Raw genomic sequence first — 20811 nt, 5'->3', positions numbered from 1 at the left:
GCAGAATATTGACATCATCGATTAAATTTCTCTCGAATAATTAATATCTGCTCAACACATAACGCAATATTACAATAAATTTATGATTTTAATGATTTATTATTATACAGATGCTTGATGCTTCTCGTACATAAATAAGCATATACGTATTTACAACGAAATCATATCATCGTATATTGCTGCAGTACTGCATTTTTTCGTAATTATACTATAATATGCGGAATACAGATACTCAAACATGGATAAATCATGCCTTTCCGAGAAGACAACACGAATGTTTATTATATTCCTGGCGATACTGCGCGATAGATGCTACATGCTAATATATATTTAAAAATATAAGACCCGTTTTCCCCTATTGGTCTTTCTTACATTTGCTTCGGCGCGCTGCGGCGCGCTGTGATTGGTTCACCGCTTCAAGTTTCAAAATTTTGAGGCGATCGAGACAATCGAGGCAATCGAGGCAATCGAGGCAAGGCAAGCTCGTCAGCTCGTCAGCTCGTCATTACGTCGCGGTGGACCGCAAAGTGCAAAGCGCGTCCGAGTCGCTCCGTAGTATTTCTCGTGATTTGTTAAGTCGTTACCGTCCTAAAGTGAATTTCGCGCGCGCGCGAGGAATTATCGCGAGTGTTTTCTGCAAGTGTTGAACATTGTGTGCGATCGTGATTGTGTGTCTATACCTGTACCGCGATCCGCGATCTCAGTGTAATACCGACAAGCCGTCTCTGTGCGCGACGCGGCATCGGGCCGCGGCATATGTAACGGATCAAGATACTTTGAACCTGTTTGATGTGGAAATCCGTACGATATATCGTGGCTTTAACGCGCGCATCTATTCCATTTGCCACAAAAAATCCGATTTTCGACACTGTTTATCTCAAATAATACAGTTTAGTGACACGAATGTGCGACAGTTTCTCAAGTGAACTCCGCGCGATCGTAGCGAACATTTCGGGAGAAACCCGTCGCGGTTCGGGATCGAGCAAAATTTTCTCCGCCGTCATTTATCGAGGCTCGCTCGATACTCGCGAGATTTTATCAGAATTGTGAGTCCTCGATAGTAAAAATAATATTTTCGATAGCATTTTGAGAACGATACTTGGTGCAAACTTTGAGCCGGTTTGACTTGGAAATCTCTTCGACATCGAAGCCCTGGATGCTGGATGCATTTTTACTCCGTCTGTAACAAAAAATCCATCCTCAGATACTGTTTATCGCGATTAATACAGTTCAGTGACGCGAACAGTGCGAGAATCTCTCGAGTAAGCTTCGTGCCTTCGTGCAAAATTCCGAGTCGGGTACCGAGCGGCGAGCGGCGAGCGGCGAGCGGCGAGCGGCGACAGGCGACCGGCAGATGTCGCCGCGTGTACCTTTTTCGCGGCTTGTTCGCCGCCGCGCGAAAGCGAGAGCTACGGGCTACGTGAGCAGCGGTCCACCATCTTGCGCGTTTGCGTCGCGGCGCGGTCGCGGACTTTGTTGTGCGGCTGTGCGCGTCAGCGAGTTTTGACGTGACGCGTGATATGCGTGAACGTGAGGGTGCAGCGAGGATCTCGCGGAAGGCGCTCGACGGAGGTGACGCAACGTGACGACTCGGCTCCGAGGGTGTGCGGCGGGTGCGGCGGGTGCGGTGACGAGCGACCCACAGCCCACGGGACGACGATCGACTGCTGGGCACTGGGCAAGACCGTCTTCGGTGAGTCGTCGCTTTTCTGTTTCCATAGTTTTATCGCGCGACGCCGATCTTTCCTCTCGCCGTTACCGCGGACTTCCGGAGCAACTTGCGACGAGGAACTGTCACGTGTCGCGCCTCGGAGTTCGCGCCTCGAACGATCGAACAGCCGAAGGCCCCCCCCCCCTCCCGCCTCGTATTTGTTACCTAACTTTACCTGCCTGCTCGCATCAGCTGTGTGCGCACCCGTGCACCTTGCTTCTCGATGTGTCGCGTGTCGCGTAGCAGACGCCCGCGGCCGCGGCCGCGGCTGCGACCGGCCGGCCGGTTGCGAGATCGATCGCATTTCGTAATTCCGTCAACGCCGACACGTGACAGTGCGTCGTGACAGTGATCCTCGCTCGGGATGATCCGGGTGATATTTCTTTGCGGGGCGCTGGATAATTATATTGCAGCCAAACGGGACGCTTACGTCAGCGCACGCATGACGACGCATTAACGACGCTTGCGTATGCGCAAGCGGGGAAAATAAACGCACGTTTCACGAAGCAAAGTTGCGTGTGTTACTTGGACGCGTGACGCGTGACGCGTGACGCGTGACGCGTGACGTAGCCGGTAGCGAATGTCATTACTTTGTAGAAAGTGTAAGAACTCGACGTTCGATCATGTAAATGTCGTATCGCCCCGATCGCCCGATCGCCCGATGATGTCACTTTCATATTAGATCATCTTACAGCTTACACGTATAACGGGTGTACGGCAAAATTTCTTACACGCGATACACGGGTCAGGCAAGGAGAGATCGAGAATACGTTTAAAGTTTAAAACACGACGCGGGATAAAGAATTTCACATCAGGAATTAGCTTTCAAATAAAGACAAGTCATGCGTCAGATTCAATTTCTTATTCCTTTCCCGAAGCATGGCTTCTCCGTACTCTGCAGTTAATTCTTTCTCTTAATTTCATGTCTAATTCCTTATTTACGGTTTATATCATCACATGTCCAGGTATTAACGATTCTTTCTGAAGGTTGAATTATGAATCATTCGCGTAGCCTTCGATAGCTCAGTTGGTAGAGCGGTGGACTGTAGTTGGATACGTGGAGACATCCATAGGTCGCTGGTTCAAATCCGGCTCGAAGGAATTTTTTTTTCCTCATCCGCGATCTCTCTGGCAACGCGTCTCATTTTATCCAACTTCTCTCCGTGAATAGGAAACATTAACTAGATCTCACATATTTTTGTTAAAATAGAAAATTATTGAGAGCACACACACACAAGTTTTATAAACTGCTTTTTTTACATCTTTTTTCATTTTACATGGACTATTTGTATATAAAAAAAAACTGTTTATCATATTCGTTATTCGTATTCAGTGGAAATATCAGTACAACGAAACATTAATGTTTTTATAGAGTTGTGTGTTAATATTACCAAATGTATTTTACATCTCGTAAATTCTTTCTTTGGTCTACTTTCCTTTCTCCTGAAATAATTGATGCGATTGACCAATAATGAGTCTGGGAATATATATAAAAAAAAAGAGAACGTGCGAAATTTGGAACTCCCTGCATATTGCAAAAATATTCGTAACACACGCGCACGCCGGCGCCGTCGGCTGGTAATCTGGCCCAGGCAAGATGAGAAATCGCGTTGTTATCGTAGTTCTATGCCTGCCGATAGCAACGATATCGCACGCGATGGCACGAACGGCATCGTAATCTAAATGGACGAGCTAAAAACGAACGGCGCGGCGGACGGATGGAGCTATGAATATTCGCGGTTAAACGGATTAAAGGCAAAAAAATATCCATATTATCGGACATATGGGGTAGCCATAAGGCGCAGTGGCGCAGTCGTGCGCTCGCGATATATATCCGTGGTAATTTATAGCCGCGTTCTAAATCGTCTTTTCCAGCTATAATTTATTACTACTCCATCCATATTTATTGGCGCTTCGCGGCCACTGCATTCTGCCGACCATCAGATTGGTTATATTGTTGGCGGCCCGACGATACACCCTGCAATAAATTATCCAGCGCGCGAAGGTGCGACGGCTGACGCACACTGATAGATTGCGGTAGAGACTGGAGAAAATGTCTGTAAAGTTGGCATATCATTTTCCAGCAGATCAAAAATAAAAGGGAGTTCTTGTCGCATGCAGTCGAGTTCTATAGTTCCTGATACTTTTTAATAATAGTTCTGTTGATTTTGCCAAAAAAAGTCCATTGAAAAAATTATCTGCTAGTTTTCCGAAATCTCGGAGTTCCGGTTTATTTAAAATATTTTTCGAATAGTTCTGAGCATACTGAAGCATTTTCTAAAGAGTTCTCGACACTAGCAATGTTGTATGATTGTTTAAAAAATTAATACCGCTCGAAAACCGAGTATTTAGAGAGAATAGGGTGATATGCTGTACGAAATGTCGCAGTTCCGGTTTATCTAACAATAAAATATTTTTCGAATAGTTCTGAGAACATACTAAAGCATTTTCTAAAGAGTTCCCGACACTGGCAATGTTGTATGATTTTTTTTATAAATTAATACCGCCCGAAAGCCGAGTATTTAGAGAGAATAGGGTGATATGCTGTACGAAATGTCGCAGTTCCGGTTTATTAAAAATATTTTTCGAATAGTTCTGAACATACTAAAGCATTTTCTAAAGAGTTCCCGACACTGGCAATGTTGTATGATTGTTTAAAAAATTTAACCGCTCGGCTTTCGAGCGGTATTAATTTATAAAAAAATCATACAACAGTGCTAGTGTCGGGAACTCTTTAGAAAATGTTTTAGTATGTTCAAAACTATTCGAAAAATATTTTAGATAAACCGGAACTGCGACATTTCGTACAGCATATCACCCTATTCTCTCTAAGTACTCGGTTTTCGAGCGGTAGTAATTTTTTAAACAATCATACAACATTGCTAGTGTCGAGAACTCTTTAGAAAGTGCTTCAGTATGCTCAGAACTATTCGAAAAATATTTTAAATAAACCGGAACTCCGAGATTTCGGAAAACTAGCAGATAATTTTTTCAATGGACTTTTTTTTTTGGCAAAATCAACAGAACTATTATTAAAAAGTATCAAGAACTATAGAACTCGACTGCATGCGACAAGAACTCCCTTTTATTTTTGATCTGCTGGAAAATGACATGCCAACTTCACAGACATGCGTGAAACTGGGTCTACGGAATCCGACACAGCCGTGTAAACTTATACTTTTGGCACGCGAACCCGGGATGAAACGGAGCGTGACCGAGAAGATGCCTTCGCCAACGGAGCAGATATTCCTCGTTCTTTGTCTCGCAAGATAAAGATGATAATGCCGCCGAGGTTCCGACGTGTCTCGACTCTAATCTACATGTTATTGGCTAGCTAAGTTGTCAGGCGACAGTGAGATGAGTTTAATAACATAGCTTGTACAAGATGATAAATCTATTCCTTTTGTGATCATGAGTACATGTTTTCGTTCGTATTTCGAGGAAATTAATTATAGAAATATTTACCTTCACATATCGCATAAAAAAATTTTATAGACAGAAAGAAAGTTAATATTTCAACAAAAATATACATTTGACATGTGCTTATTTATTAATAAAATTCGCAAGACAACTCAATATCTTCTTTCTCTTTTGCATAATTTTTTCACCGTTACAACGAGATTATTAAATATAGTCGTTTCTATAAGAATTTATAAAAATTTGTCAACTAATCAATAAATAAATTTATTGTTGCACGAGTGGTGCGCGATGCTTCGCTATCAATTAGCAACTATTAACTACGCTCTCATGCTTACGACGTAATATCCCGCGTTTGCTGACATTACGTTGTGGTATTACATTAAATTAAATTATACATTATGCATCAGCTCTAAAAGCGAAATTGCGGGGAAACAGGCGCGTAGCTCGCGGCGAACTCAAACACAACAATCATTGTTATTGCAGATCCGCCTTACCTAATGACATGAAAAGCCCTTTGAGACGAGAGATAATATGTTAATCCGGATAGTAGGTTGTAAGTCGACGTCCGCATCCATCCGCGTTATATTCCCCTGTGGCACTTTCTCAAATACACCTACAGGGCGATTCAACTTTTGCGAATGCAAATTGCGTGTTAACGTTCTATAATACTGAAAAAAATTCCTTTTTGTCACAATATCATGTGACTTACACTTTACGATAGCAGTCATCAATCCCAAAGCAAATTTGCTGCGTTAAACTTGCTTATATGTTTTTAAGCAAAATCGTATACTCTTAACTCTTATACTAAAAAATTACTTCTCTCTACTACTAAACTGCCGATCAAATACGATTAATCATAATCATATATTTTTATACTTTCTATTTACTCTTTCATCTTCTCGACAAGATCATATATCACGATTTACCTTACATTCTATAACGATTAATGAAACGACAATGTAGATTAAATCTATATCGTGTCTAACGTAGAAAAATTGAATTATCTCTTCTTATCAAAAAGAAATAGATTTTACATTCATCTACGCAATTTGAAGCGCTAATTAGAAAAGCAGTATGAAGCTTCTCTCGATTCTTAGCGTCTGTCGAAAATGATATCGCTCTGTATAGGTCGCGGGATAATCGGACGGACGCGATATGAGAGGACCCATGCCTTTCAATGGCGGGAACTAATAACACAACTCGCAGAGTTTCGGCGACATACGCGTCTCTTGCCGCACCGTGGGAATTCCCTATTGCAGACCCGTCGTTAATAATTCATGTAGCCGACGCGATACAACCGTGTCTAAACCGTGGATCCTCGCGTATAAATGATACCTTTCGGCGACGATCACGTAGCCGTGCAATGAGACAAAATCTATCGGGAACCGACGTGAATGCGACGTAAAGGTCCGCAGCCCGCAGTTACAATACTTGAGACCGGGAAACCACACCTTTGCGTTTCATTGTTCGCCAAAATATCTACTTATCCTGACGAAGTTAATTTTGCATTCTCGCAGTTCCTGCAGCAAGTAATTTTAGGTTTTGTACACTTCCGAATTGAAGGATTCTGTATCTTCCCGCGGGAATGTTCAATATTGACCTATGTCGATATTGTCTCCTGTGTTCCAGCCACCGCGAGCAATCATGGCCATAATTACATTTTCGAAAGTAATACGCAGACCGCTCATTAGCGCGTCGCGATCTCCCGATATTAACACTCGGAATATTAAATGTCCAACAGTTGGACTGTTCTTTTGTTAACGTATACGCGACCATCCGTCAAACGTTCCGGCATCGGCAGACCGGAATTTCGGTCGCGTCGATCAAATTATTTCGGACGCAGCTTCTCGTCATTTGAATAACAATAAACGACCACCGTGCTGCATACCCTTGTGAGAGCACGAAATTGAAAGAGAAACAGCCGGATGCCCGGACGGGAATATCGATGTCGCATGCGGTGACGCGTCGGAAGCCGAACGTGCTAATTGAATCGTTTTGTGTCGTTCATGCCGACACCGGGCGAATTTAACGACCGATTACGCACTATGCCACTGAACAGGAACGTAATATCGCGCCTACACACCCACGTGAATCGGATGAAATCGGCGACACCGTCCGTTCCCGCCGCGCACTCGTAAATTCGATCCCTCGCCTCGCCACGCCTCGCCTCGTCGCGTCAAAGAAGCGACAGAGCCACGCGTTTGCAATTTTAATCACCCGCGTGGATAAAGGGTACCCCACGTTAAGATAGGCAAAATGCCACTGTCAATGAAACGGAAAAATGACTTTGGATTTGCATAAGTACACTAAAAAAAGAATTTTTTACGATTTTTCCGACCATCCATCCCCCCTCCTTTTCCTAGTGGCACCAAAAAACAGCTTTTTTCGAAAATTATTTTTTTTCTCCGGTTCCTTGATGTTAAAAATTTTGAAAAAATTTGAGAATATAGCTTATAAAAAGTACTTAGCACACAATTTTTTTGAGCTTTAGGCGCGTTGAATACCTAACCTAAAAAAATAAAATAAATATTTGAATCAATTTTTTTCTAATTTCTTTGATAGTTGCAGGTCTAATTACTCTAGAAAATTGTATATTTTAGTGTTCTACATGTATTAGAATTTTTTCAGATTTTTCGGAATGGTGGGCCGTACTCAAAAATGCGAAAAACCCTATTTTTAGCCACTTTTGGGCCTTTTATGGTCCTCAAATGATTGATAGTGCCTTAACTGACTCTAAAATAAACATAATATATTACTTTTGGATATATGTTGTCAATATTTGATACATTCCGATACGTCTCATATGTTTTTGAGCATGAAATCAGTCATAATTCAACGAGAAAACCCTACTTTTTGTATAAAAGTGCCTATTTTTCGTCGATTTCTGGATTTTTGGTTATTTTATCTAAGTTTTTTTGCATATGATTGGTAAATGTGAATACAAATATAATAAAAAATTGTACCTCTTATACATATATTTCAAAGAAATCGTTCATTTATTCAAATATATACATTTTCATGAAAAAAAAATTAATTTTTATGATTCCATGATCGTCTCTTTAATCCTCCTCGTCACTATCTTCCTCAATTACTGGTGTTACTTCTTCGAAGTCAAACAATGTTGTAAGTATCTCAGCTGGTCGAATAATCCTTGACAAGTATCTTGCATGAGACAGGTAAAAAACTATGGCGGCTATATGCGAGCAACACCCTATAGTTCTGTTACCATTAGCGCAGTTACAGCAATAACGTCTGACACCGTTGAGTCCCACACTATCAGGTTGATATTGTAAATAAGATTTGTAATCTTCTCATGTGTGGGATCATTCTAATTAATCGTCGTATCAACGCGAGCTCAATCGCGTTTGCTTTATCGCAGAGAAAATTAATTTACTGCGGCTAAAATACAATACTTGAAAATGAACCATGCGACATGAGTTGGAGCAGTTTTTATTATTTTCACTGCGATGATTGTTATTTATTTTTCATTATATGCGTTCAAAAGATATCGATATTGATAATATTTTTCGTGACGTATCGTTATCCAAAGTTATACAATTTTTTATGTACATTTCAGTTTGCGATAAAAATTATTTCAGGTCATAAACTCAATTGATTCGGTCCATCTGCACCGGATAAAAAATTTCTCCAGAAATAAAATTTTCAATACATCGTTTTTCCCACTTAAATTATTGTACGTCGATATTTTAAATATGTAAAAATTGCGTTACCAATTACCAGCCGTCAATCAATGGTCACCGCATCATAAATATTTAAATGTATCGATAATTTTTTCAGCATAAATTATTGTCGTATTGGGGCATGTCGAGCACGGTATTATTATCAATGCAAAATGTCACCCGTATAATAATACTAATAATGCACGCAAGATATCATGAGAAATCGGTATAAACTATAATAAACGGTTCCTCTGCACGCTCGTACGCGATTGTGCACGCAAATTATGCGTGTGTCATGCGTGAAGCTTTGATGCTACACGCATGAATCGCATTACTGTACAAATGTTTAATTCACGATGGGCTACTGTCGATAAAGGAATATCATCAGGATGTAAAATCAAGTAAGCGAATCGAATATCGCTAAAATATAAGTCACCCATGTCACCCGTAATTTCAGCCGTTCGATGCCAATGATATTAAATATGAATAATTCATCCGTTTCTTTGTCACTATACGCCAGTTGAGATTTTATATGCGTAAAAGAGATACGCGTAAAAAAATTCAAAGTATAACGCTGTACTTTTTGGTAATTATTAATAGAAATAGATTTCGCAATTATCCGCGACATATATCGAGTGTCTCGAATCAACCAAAGCACATAACATAATTTTGACGAGCGTTGATCAAAGTATCTTTGTTTCATACACAAAGATTCTTCCTCTATCGCGCTTTTCGCCCGATTTAATTCGCAGTTGGCGATACGGGCCGTATATTCCAAATCATATATATTGAAAATTGCAACGGGACGCGTAAAATACCGCACTGCTTAAATAAATCGTTTCTCCTCTCTCCAGTCATGTCTGTGAAGTTGGCATATCATTTTCCAGCAGATCAAAAATAAAAGGGAGTTCTTGTCGCATGCAGTCGAGTTCTATAGTTCCTGATACTTTTTAGTAATAGTTCTGGTGATTTTACCCAAAAAACAGTCGATCGAAAATATGATCTGCTAACTTCCCGTAGCAGATCATTTCCTAGCAGATCAAAAATAAAAAAGAGTTCTTGTCGCATGCAGTCGAGTTCTATAGTTCCTGATACTTTTTAATAATAGTTCTGTTGATTTTGCCAAAAAAAAAGTCCATTGAAAAAATTATCTGCTAGTTTTCCGAAATCTCGGAGTTCCGGTTTATTTAAAATATTTTTCGAATAGTTCTGAGCATACTGAAGCACTTTCTAAAGAGTTCCCGACACTAGCAATGTTGTATGATTGTTTAAAAAATTAATACCGCCCAAAAACCGAGTACTTAGAGAGAAAAGAGTGATATGCTGTTATACGAAATGTAACAGTTCCGGTTTATCTAAAATATTTTTCGAATAGTTCTGAACATATTAAAGCATTTTCTAGAGAGTTCTCGACACTAGCAATGTTGTATGATTGTTTAAAAAATTAGTACCGCTCGAAAACCGAGTATTTAGAGAGAATAGGGTGATATGCTGTACGAAATGTCGCAGTTCCGGTTTATCTAACAATAAAATATTTTTCGAATAGTTCTGAGAACATACTAAAGCATTTTCTAAAGAGTTCCCGACACTGGCAATGTTGTATGATTTTTTTATAAATTAATACCGCCCGAAAGCCGAGTATTTAGAGAGAATAGGGTGATATGCTGTACGAAATGTCGCAGTTCCGGTTTATCTAACAATAAAATATTTTTCGAATAGTTCTGAACATACTAAAGCATTTTCTAAAGAGTTCCCGACACTGGCAATGTTGTATGATTGTTTAAAAAATTAATATCGCTTGAAAACCGAGTATTTAGACAGAATAGGGTGATATGCTGTACGAAATGTCGCGGGTGTGTGAAGTTGGCACCCCTACTTTAAAATTCGATAGTTCTGATTAGAGTTCCAGCTTCTTTTCGAAGAGTATAGGAGTATTTTTATGTTTATAAAAAGAGTTCCGGCGATTAACACTATGAAAAAGGTAATTAAAAAATGGGGTGCTAACTTCACACCCAACTTTAAGACCGAATAGTTCTCAATAGCTCATCTGAAGAATTTTGACGACTAGAGTTCCTGATAAAAGTAAAACATTTTTTATTTTTTTTCAAAAAACAAAAAAAAATTAAAATCTGATTTTAAGCCAGAATAGTTCTAAGTAGCTCATTTGATTTCTTTCGAAAAGTTCTAGAGTTCTTGATAAGTAAAAAATTCCAAAACCTTAGAATTGTTTTAAAAAATCATCATCAAAATTTACGCAAATGACGTTTACGGCAGACCTTCGAAGTCGAATATCTTCTTAACTAGTGACTGGATCGTTTTCGATCATAGAAATTCCTTTCAGAATTCTTAGAGTTCTACTAAAAAACGGAACTCTTATCAGAACGTCTAGAACTTTCAAAATAATTTTTATGCGGACTTAGTCGAATTTTACGCGTTGCATCCTCGAAGTCGAATATCTTCTTAACTAGCCATTAAGAAGTTAATATATTATTCAATGCAATTGTAATTCGCCAGTACGAAATAATAACTAAGACGTATGTATCGGCCTGACTGGCAATAATTTTATCGTCGTGACGATTCGAGGTACCAAATAATGGTACCTCAGTCAGGGTGGTACGACACCTTCACGGAATGAAGGAGGTTCCAGATTCGAACCCTGGCTGAGGTAATATTTTTCGCAATAAATTTAATAATTTAATTTAAATTATTTAAAAAAAAATGAGATGCTTATATATATAAGTATCAAAGATTATAAACGTCTTGACGATTAATCGGGCCAAAATCAATGGTCGAATCGTCACGACGATAAAATTATTGCCAGTCAGGCCGATACATACGTCTTAGTTATTAATATATTATGTCTTGCTCAACATTTAGAAATTAAGTTAAAAGTACCAATACCTGGACATGTACCTATATCTGGACACCGTTATTATTTATAAGTATAACGCGAATTAAAATCGAAGATAAAAATATTTTTTTTTGTAGTTTGAAACTTTAGTTATGGTATCCAAACGTTTATTTCCATAAATTTATATTTTTTTAAAGGTATCCAGACCTAGATACGTGTCCAGGCGTTGGTACATTTACCTACTCTTAAGTGTTCGGGTATTAGTACCTTTATACCTTAATTGTATCTGAAAATTAAATAATTTCCCTCCACACGAACCGAAATAATTAATAAGGTATTTTCTTTTTACTATTATATGCAAAATAAAGATAAACTTTATATTCTACAAATTTAGATTTTGTATTAGACATAATGATTAAATGTCTAATACAAAATCTAAATTTGTTCGAATTTTTATTAGAGAATTCGATAATTTGTATATGACAATTAAAATTAAATCCATATAATTAATTGCATCTTTAAGCTTATCGGTTAAATGAGTTTTGATAAATGATAGCATTTATTTTGTGTTTTTACTAAATCTAGAATTTATTGGTACCTACAGTATATGATGTATAATGAATAGTTTACAAAAGGGTACTTTTTAATGAAAAGTAGATTACAGCGGATATACTGAATAGTCCGAGCTTGTTAAAATATCGTTTTGTTAATAATACCACGTAAATGTAATTTTCAAAAAAGGCAAAAAAAAAGGCGCCAAGTACACATTTATAATATATACATTAATGATACGCGAGATTTACTTACGTGTACAAGCTAAACGTCTATTGTTTTCTGTTTTGTATACATTGAGTATATAATTATGTATTTTTATTTTGATATTTAAAGGCGCACATTATGTCATCGGTTGAAGTTCGGCCGAAACAGTCGTTTATTATAAGTTTTAATACGATATCGTAACACGCGATTTGGCGTGAAAACGTGAGTTTTCGTTACCGCAGAGAGAGAGAGAAAAAGAGAAAAATCTCTAAATTCCCCGTGTACATGGATTTTTACGTAAATTTAACATTGTAATGACTTAACGCATTTTTATTTTTCGATATCCTCTTTCTATATTTGTAAAGAGTGTACAGAAGAATGGTGCACGGAAAGAACGGTTTTGCTGAAGTATCAAAAAATTTAGCTAGATACAGATCTGAAAATAATTTTGTTGTATCATCAAAATAATTACGTAAAACAATCAAACTGATTACTAAAATATCAAAAATTTTACAGCATTATTATTATACTTCAGCGACCTACTATAATTATTTTAATGGTGCAACAAAATTATTTTCAGACAGAAAACCGTTCTTTCCGTATGTGTAGATTAAGGGCGTGCATTTCCATGATGCGTGAATAAGAAACTCTGCAAGTCTCTGGCTTTCGTTTGCGCTTCACAAAACTGAATTTTGTACCCGTACTAACATTATCAACAATTTCTGCGTGGTCGACGTTACTTTGTACATGAGCGTGAATAAATTGCATGTTATCTTTTTTAACCCTAGGTATACACAGTCTTATTTTGTCTATACACTTATACACTGTGGGGTCTCGGAGACCTCATCCCATTGTCATCGTAACTTCAGCAAAAATAAATTTCAGTTTATTTATTTATTTTTTTAATCGATCAAGAATCGATCAAGGAATAGGCCCATAATGCATAAAAGTCGATTGAATTAAAGAGTTCCGAGATATACGAGTAAAAAGAAAAGAATATATAAGACAAAAGTTTCTACAAGCGCGAAAAAAGGAAGCTAGGCTGGGGTCTTGGAGACTTCACTGTGCATACCTAGGGTTAATAAGCAGCACTGTGCTGCTGCATTCTCGATGCTGCATAGCAAGGAAGAAATCGATATAATTCATATTTTTATTTAAAAAACCGTATATATGCAGTGCACGGAAAGAACGGTTTTGCTGAAGTATCTAAAAATTTAGCTAGATACAGATCTAAAAATAATTTTGTTGGTCCATCAAAATAATTATGTAGAACTTAAACTGATTGCTAAAATGTCAAAATTTTTTACAGAATCATCATATTTCAGCGACTTACTATAATTATTTTAATGGTGTAACAAAATTATTTTCAGATCTGTATATCTGGCTAAATTTTTAGATACTTCAGCAAAACCGTTCTTTCCGTGCACATATTTTTATCAGGGTCTAAATATCGCTAATATATATCACTAATGTAAAATGTACATAAAAGAAGCAAGTTGTTGCCATTTGTACACGCATTAATCTAATAATTTCTTCGTCTGAACGTTGTTGGAATATTATCGAATCATTAGAGAATCTTAATATCTTGAGTTTGACTGATCGAGATTCAGCGGAAAGGCAAATATGTATAGATATATGAGAAGCTTGAAGAAGTGCAGGATGTCTCTACTGAGATTACCCGGAAAAGGAACAGACAGTATCTGAACATTTTTAACCCTTTAGGGGCCTGTGTACATAATTATGTACATAAAAAAAACAAAAAAAACAAAAGAAACAAAAAAAAACAAAAAACTAAAAACTAAAAAAAACAAAAAAACAAAAAACTAAAAAACTCATCAGGGACGTCTTTTAAGACTCTTATAAATTATAACATTTTACTCCAACGGGATCGATGTGTGGCCCCTAAAGGGTTAAACAAAGAGAAAGTTACGACAAATGGATTAACAACGCGTAATGAGTTAATATTTATTTTAATTGGCTCAGTAGATTAATGTGATTATGGCATTTAAAATTATCACGTGAACGTTATTTGTTACCTTATATATTACCTTTTGTCAGTTGTGGCAGAAAGGACAAATGGTTCATGGACACATAATTGTCTCATGTGTTGGCGCCGAACGACCGACGACACATATAGTTCGCCTAGTTTCGGCGGATTGCACTGGTCCCGTTTTGTGGTAGGTCACTGGTAGGCGAGAACCGGTCGTCTTAGTTCCATTCTACAACTGCACGTGATTTCGACGTTCGTTTTGAGCATTTCCGTGTTTGCCTTATACCTTACACCGACGGTGTCGGAGAAGAAACGTCGATCATCGGAGATGTTTCTTCAGGATCCAAACAACGCACTGATGCCTCTGGAACTGAACATGTAACTGGCATCGCCACTTTTCGCGCAGTCACCGATCGCTCTACAACGCAAATTAGGTGAGAGGATGAATTCAAGCGAATGGGTATTTCAACCCTTATTGCTGCGCGGAGTCAACGTGGAGCTGCTTAATCGAAACCTCTAGCAGCAATTCTACGAGAATAATACAGAAATGATAATTACCAAAAGCGGTCGGCGCATGTTCCCGTCCGTTCAGATAAACGTAAGCGGTTTGGAGAAACGTGAGAATTATTATGTCCTCATGGAGATAGCACCGGCCTCCGATCGCCGTCACAAGTACTGTAGATACCAGAACGGGGGGCAAGAACAACAATATGGTGGCTGGAGTTTTACGGGGCCGGCAGAGACGCAACAGCCCTTCGGCTATAGGATTTATAAGCATCCCGAGAGTCCGGCAACGGGGAGCCACTGGATGGACAATCCGATCACCTTCAATAAATTGAAGCTCACGAACAACATCAACGACTCCAATAATAACGTGGTATTAACATCGATGCACAAATACATTCCTAGGATCTGGATAGTCCGTTGCTTCGATGCGAAGAACTACAACGAGCTCTTTACTCATCCAACCGCGTTGTTTGCTTTCAAAGAGACGGAATTTATCGCGGTGACGGCATACCAAAACGAGAACATCACAAAGTTGAAGATCAATAACAATCCATTCGCGAGACGGGTCAGTCACGGTTCAAGCGAAAGCATCATTCGATCGATCATCAGGCCCAATCGGATTCCAATCCCGACGAAGGGGTCTCATTGACCTACGACTCCGAATCAGCCGAACGACCCCCCCCCCCCTTAAGGGTTCCAAGCCCATTAAAGCATGCGATTATCTTTCACTTTAGCCGGGGAGTCGAAGTTGGGCGGCCTTGCAACGTGGGAGAAGCGGACGCGAATCCCGCCACCGTTGCGAGTCGATCCCCGGCGTCGGGCATGCTTGAAACGCAGTGCCCGTGCACTGCGTTTGACACAGATGGATATCCATTCACGAAATAACTTATTACTATTTATTTTTATTTTAATTTGACACGGCTACTGGGGGCAAGTCTCGTCGAGATCGTGGAGATGTTCGGACGTGTTTTGTCCTGAATAATTTTTGAAGATTGCTGATGCAATCAGCGCCGAGTTTAGATTGAATCTTTCGAGTCTGTATTTATTATTTTTGACTTGTTCTTGGCCGTTATGTGATCCTGAGGAGGATTAGGTGCCATAAAATTTACAAAGAAGAAGAAAAAGGCTATTGGGGGCCACGGCTACTCGTGGCATGAGTCTCGTGCGTCAGAGATGTAATCGTTTCTATACCTGATAACTAGCGCCTACTCTCGAGAAGACAGCTACGCAGTCACTGGGTGTCTCTGCACTAACCGAGTCATCAATCTTGCATCGTGCGTGCAGTGCCCAAACCATCCAAGAACCCGGGCGTGAAGATTCATTTTTGACTTCTTCATATTTACTGCGTGTTGGGGAGCAAACGGATTGACAGTCGAGAGCTTCCCAGATAACCGTGCCCTTCCTTGGCTCCACAATTCACCAGCGGTACTTGGGCCCATATCACTACAGGCTCTTAGAGGCGCAGTCAGATTGACGCCACTTGGTTACCGCAGAGCGCGCTGGCCAGCCGACATCAGATCTTGCGACCGAGACGTACTGAATCGGAACAGCCCCATTGCAGCGGTCCAGCGAGACCACTGGGAGGTGAGCGCATGACTTGACTGGGAGAGGCTATATATTCGCCAGACCAGTAACTGACTCTGATCCCAGGCCCAAAGAGACTCGTGCAGAGAATCAAGGGCCTAAGACCGCCTGACTTCTCCGATACAATACGACAGTGCTCGCACCAGCGTAGTTTTCAGGCCAATTGAATCTTTGGATTCTAACACGCATTCGCCACTTTTTTCGCGTTCCTTTCTGCCACGATTTAAAAAAGGTAGTAATCTTGCCACTGTTTGCAACGCGGACTCAATATGTCGTTAATTTAACTAAAACAATGTTAATTTAATTATTAATTTGACTAATCTATGGAGTTAAAATAACATTCTTTGTGTTAAAATAATAAATTTTGACACATACAATTAAAAAGAACAAAATGTTATTTAACTCAAGGTATTGGTTTAAATTTTATCTTTTAATATTTAATAGCGTAGAGACAACTATAGTAACTATACCATTTTTAATTTATATAGAGTATATAGACTAATGATTATATGTATTGAATACTTTGTAATTAATTGTAATTGCAAGCTGTTTTATCATACACTGTAAATCCAAGTGTGTTATTTCTACACGCATAAACGTTTAAAAATGACACATTTGACTGAAGCTCGTTTTACATGTTTTGTTGCGTGTTAAATCAACACGTTTAACCGTATTAATATGTTCAACCGTGTTAAATGGCATTATTCAAAACGACAAGAAATGTGTAAGAAGAGCTTTAGTTAAAATAACACACTTGGATTTGCAGTGAATTAGCCGTATAGAAAAAAAATTTCTCATTATTTCATAAAATTATACATTCCTTTTTTAAATGAAAGAAAGTTACGCACGTTGCACGTAACTTTCTTCAACTTTTTAATACGCCACCATGAATGTCTGTACTCGATGCAATAAATTATGCGTTTTACTCGTTGATGTTGTTTACGATAATCTTATCGTTGCATCTTTAATCGATTATACGCGTATATATCGATGCTGCGAGATTTATATCAATATTACTCGTATAACGAACTCCCTCCGTGAATATGTCTCCGATTTAAGGTCGATTTAGACATAACCGTGCCGTGTCCGTACCGTTTACGGACAGAAAGATTTAGGCTCGTTTCACACGTAGGTATCCGGCACCGGACTACCGATGCCGGGTATCCGATCGATTTTCTTTGTTTTCACAATTCGTCTATCGGACAAACGTGTAAATGCTCCCATATTAATCCATACACTTCGCGATCGGATACACGGCGTCAGTAGTCCAGTGTCTGATACGTGTGAAACGGGGCTTAGTCGAATTTTATCCGTTGCATCTTCGAATATCTTCTTAACTAGTGGCCGGATCGCCACTAGTTAATGGTAGAGTTGCAGGCGTTTTGATGGGAATTTTAAGAAGATATTCGACTTCGAAGGTCTGCTGTGAATGTCATTTGCGTTTTGATGATAATGTTTTAACAATTCTAAGGTTTTGCAGTTTTTTACTTATCAGGAACTCTAGAACTTTTCGAAAGGAATCAAATGAGCTACTTAGAACTGTTTTGACTTTAAATCAAACTTTTCTTTTTTTGTTTTTTGAAAAAAATAAAAAAATTTTTTCTTTTATCAGGAACTCTAGTACTCGCCAAAATGCTTCAGATGAGCTATTCAGAACTATTCGGTCTTAAAGTTGGGTGTAAAGTTAGCATTCCATTTTTTAATTGTCTTTTTCAAAGTGTTAATCGCCGGAACTCTTTTTATAAACATAAAAATACTCTTATACTTTTTGAAAAAAAACTGGAACTCTAATCATGATTGTTCTGCAGAACTAAAAAATTTTAAAGTAGGGGTGCGAATTTCACACACCCAAATGTCGCAGTTCCGGTTTATCTAAAATACTTTTCGAATAGTTCTGAACATACTAAAGCATTTTCTAAAGAGTTCTCGACACTGGCAATGTTGTATGATTGTTTAAAAAATTTAACCGCTCGGCTTTCGAGCGGTATTAATTTATAAAAAAATCATACAACATTGCTAGTGTCGGGAACTCTTTAGAAAATGCTTTAGTATGTTCAGAATTATATGAAAAATATTTTAGATAAACCGGAACTGCGACATTTCGTACAGCATATCACTCTATTCTCTCTAAATACTCGGCTTTCGAGCGGTATTAATTTATAAAAAAAAGCATACAACATTGCTAGTGTCGGGAACTCTTTAGAAAATGCTTTAGTATGTTCAGAACTATTCGAAAAATATTTTAGATAAACCGGAATTGCGACATTTCGTACAGCATATCACCCTATTCTCTCTAAATACTCGGTTTTCGAGCGGTATTAATTTTTTAAACAATCATACAACATTGCCAGTGTCGGGAACTCTTTAGAAAATGCTTTAGTATGTTCAGAACTATTCGAAAAATATTTTATTGTTAGATAAACCGGAACTGCGACATTTCGTACAGCATATCACCCTATTCTCTCTAAATACTCGGCTTTCGGGCGGTATTAATTTATAAAAAAATTATACAACATTGCCAGTGTCGGGAACTCTTTAGAAAATGCTTTAGTATGGTCAGAACTATTCGAAAAATATTTTAGATAAACCGGAACTGCGACATTTCGTACAGCATATCACCCTATTCTCTCTAAATACTCGGTTTTCGAGCGGTATTAATTTTTTAAACAATCATACAACATTGCTAGTGTCGAGAACTCTTTAGAAAATGCTTCAGTATGCTCAGAATTATTCGAAAAATATTTTAGATAAACCGGAATTCCGAGATTTCGGAAAACTAGCAGATAATTTTTTCAATGGACTTTTTTTTTGGCAAAATCAACGGAACTATTATTAAAAAGTATCAAGAACTATAGAACTCGACTGCATGCGACAAGAACTCTTTTTTATTTTTGATCTGCTAGAAAATGATATGCCAACTTCACAGACATGTTTCACGCTTTATCTGTCGAGGTATGCTCGAATGACGTTTGGCAATCATGCGTGGGAGACATCATTATCACGATTACATCTAAATATGAGAGAAACTCTGATGTAAACGGATTACCGTGTGCTCCAAATAATATTTTTTTCGTAGGCGGAGTTGTTGAGTTTGAAAAATCAGGAAAAATGCGAGATAGAGAAAGAGAGAGAGAGAGAGAGAGAGAGAGAGAGAGAGAGAGAGAGAGAGAGAGGGAGAGGGAGAGGGAGAGGGAGAGGGAGAGGGAGAGGGAGAGGGAGAGGGAGAGGGAGAGAGAGAGCAGTCAGAACGAGAGTGATTAGCGGCAGAATTTCGCTTAACAATTAATTCATGAGAAAAGACTTGGTACGTGTAACCGAGTCGCTATACGTTTCGCATGGTCCGTGGAACTTTTTTGTGCTGCAGGGTTGCGTGTCCGAGAAGTTGGACAGAATTGTCACTGTGATAATGATTAATAAAAGAATTTTGCGTGGTAATTTAGTTGCCATACCTATATCTCGTGCAGCTTATTGAATATTTTTTTGTCGCCAGTTAATTTTATTAGCAGTGGAACTTTGCGCAATAATCGATTTTAACGATGTACACAAGTTCGTCTCGTCGCTTCTCCACGCGTGGCATTATGAATAAGATTATACATATATCATACAAAAGCAGCGAAAATCAAAGTAAATAAATTGCATCACTCTTGAATATCTGATGTATGTTCGGGGGAAGGTCTATTCTCTTTCCAAAGAATAAGCAAATATGCGAAACTACGTAGAAAGCGTAAAGAAAGTTGCTGCATATCGATGTTACCATCTAGAGACGGAAAAGATGTTAGTCTAGAAACCTTCTTGAGTCAAGTATTTCTGTGATTCATCGAGGTACGTTCCATGGTACTTTACTAATTATGGCGAATTAAAAGCAACTGGAAAAGTGCCGATGACACGGCTATAAATTCATTTCGTAGACGTCTTACGTTAAAATTGTCCTCGATATTATTCCTATTACGAAGATACGTCCGAGGTACTCTGAACTGACAATGAGACGTGAAACAGCGAAATAAACTAATAAACATTGCAGTACTCGAAAACGTTATTATGCGAATTAATGAAAAGTTGATTATCCATTAGAGACAAATCCTGTTTTTTAACTAAGCTAAAAAAGAAATAAAAATATCATAAATGTCTTAATATTCATTAAATATTTTTCCAATTAACACATCTTGTTTAGAATATTAATGTGTACATTATAACTTCTTATAAAGAGAAAAATATACTGAAAAATATACTGCGAAAGCTATTGAATAAACTATAGGTTTTTTTGGTAATTACTTTAAATATGGATACATTTTATCTATAAAGTACATTA

The 20811-nt window shown here is 38.4% G+C and overlaps 1 protein-coding gene, 1 long non-coding RNA gene, 1 other non-coding gene and 1 pseudogene across 3 annotated transcripts in view; 3 read left to right on the top strand and 1 right to left on the bottom strand.

Moving 5' to 3' along the window:
* Positions 1–69: 69 nt before the first annotated feature.
* LOC139768530 (uncharacterized) lies at positions 70–1446 on the bottom strand. The gene is made up of 2 exons (XR_011717383.1): positions 1276–1446; positions 70–1180 (listed from the first exon to the last, which is right to left on the bottom strand). It is a non-coding gene; the product is annotated as an uncharacterized lncRNA (long non-coding RNA).
* Positions 1447–1458: 12 nt separating this feature from the next.
* The window catches only part of Ph4alphaefb (prolyl 4-hydroxylase subunit alpha-1), a 162327-nt gene continuing 142974 nt past the window's right edge, over positions 1459–20811 (top strand). The window contains exon 1 of the mRNA XM_071698771.1: positions 1459–1693. The gene's annotated coding sequence lies outside the window, so the exon portion shown is untranslated. The remainder of the gene's footprint in view (positions 1694–20811) is intronic.
* Positions 2724–2812, top strand: Trnay-gua (transfer RNA tyrosine (anticodon GUA)). Its single transcript is given in 2 exon segments — positions 2724–2760; positions 2777–2812. It is a non-coding gene; the product is annotated as a tRNA-Tyr (tRNA).
* LOC139768562 (uncharacterized) lies at positions 10784–16983 on the top strand (annotated as a pseudogene).

This window comes from Temnothorax nylanderi, unplaced genomic scaffold, assembly GCF_030848795.1.
Source record: "Temnothorax nylanderi isolate EJ_2023f unplaced genomic scaffold, tnyl_v1.0 TNYL_tig0016_pilon, whole genome shotgun sequence".
NCBI classification, from domain to species: domain Eukaryota; kingdom Metazoa; phylum Arthropoda; class Insecta; order Hymenoptera; family Formicidae; genus Temnothorax; species Temnothorax nylanderi.
The sequence above is the reverse complement of the archived record's forward strand: the minus strand, read 5'-3'. Positions and strand labels throughout refer to the sequence as shown.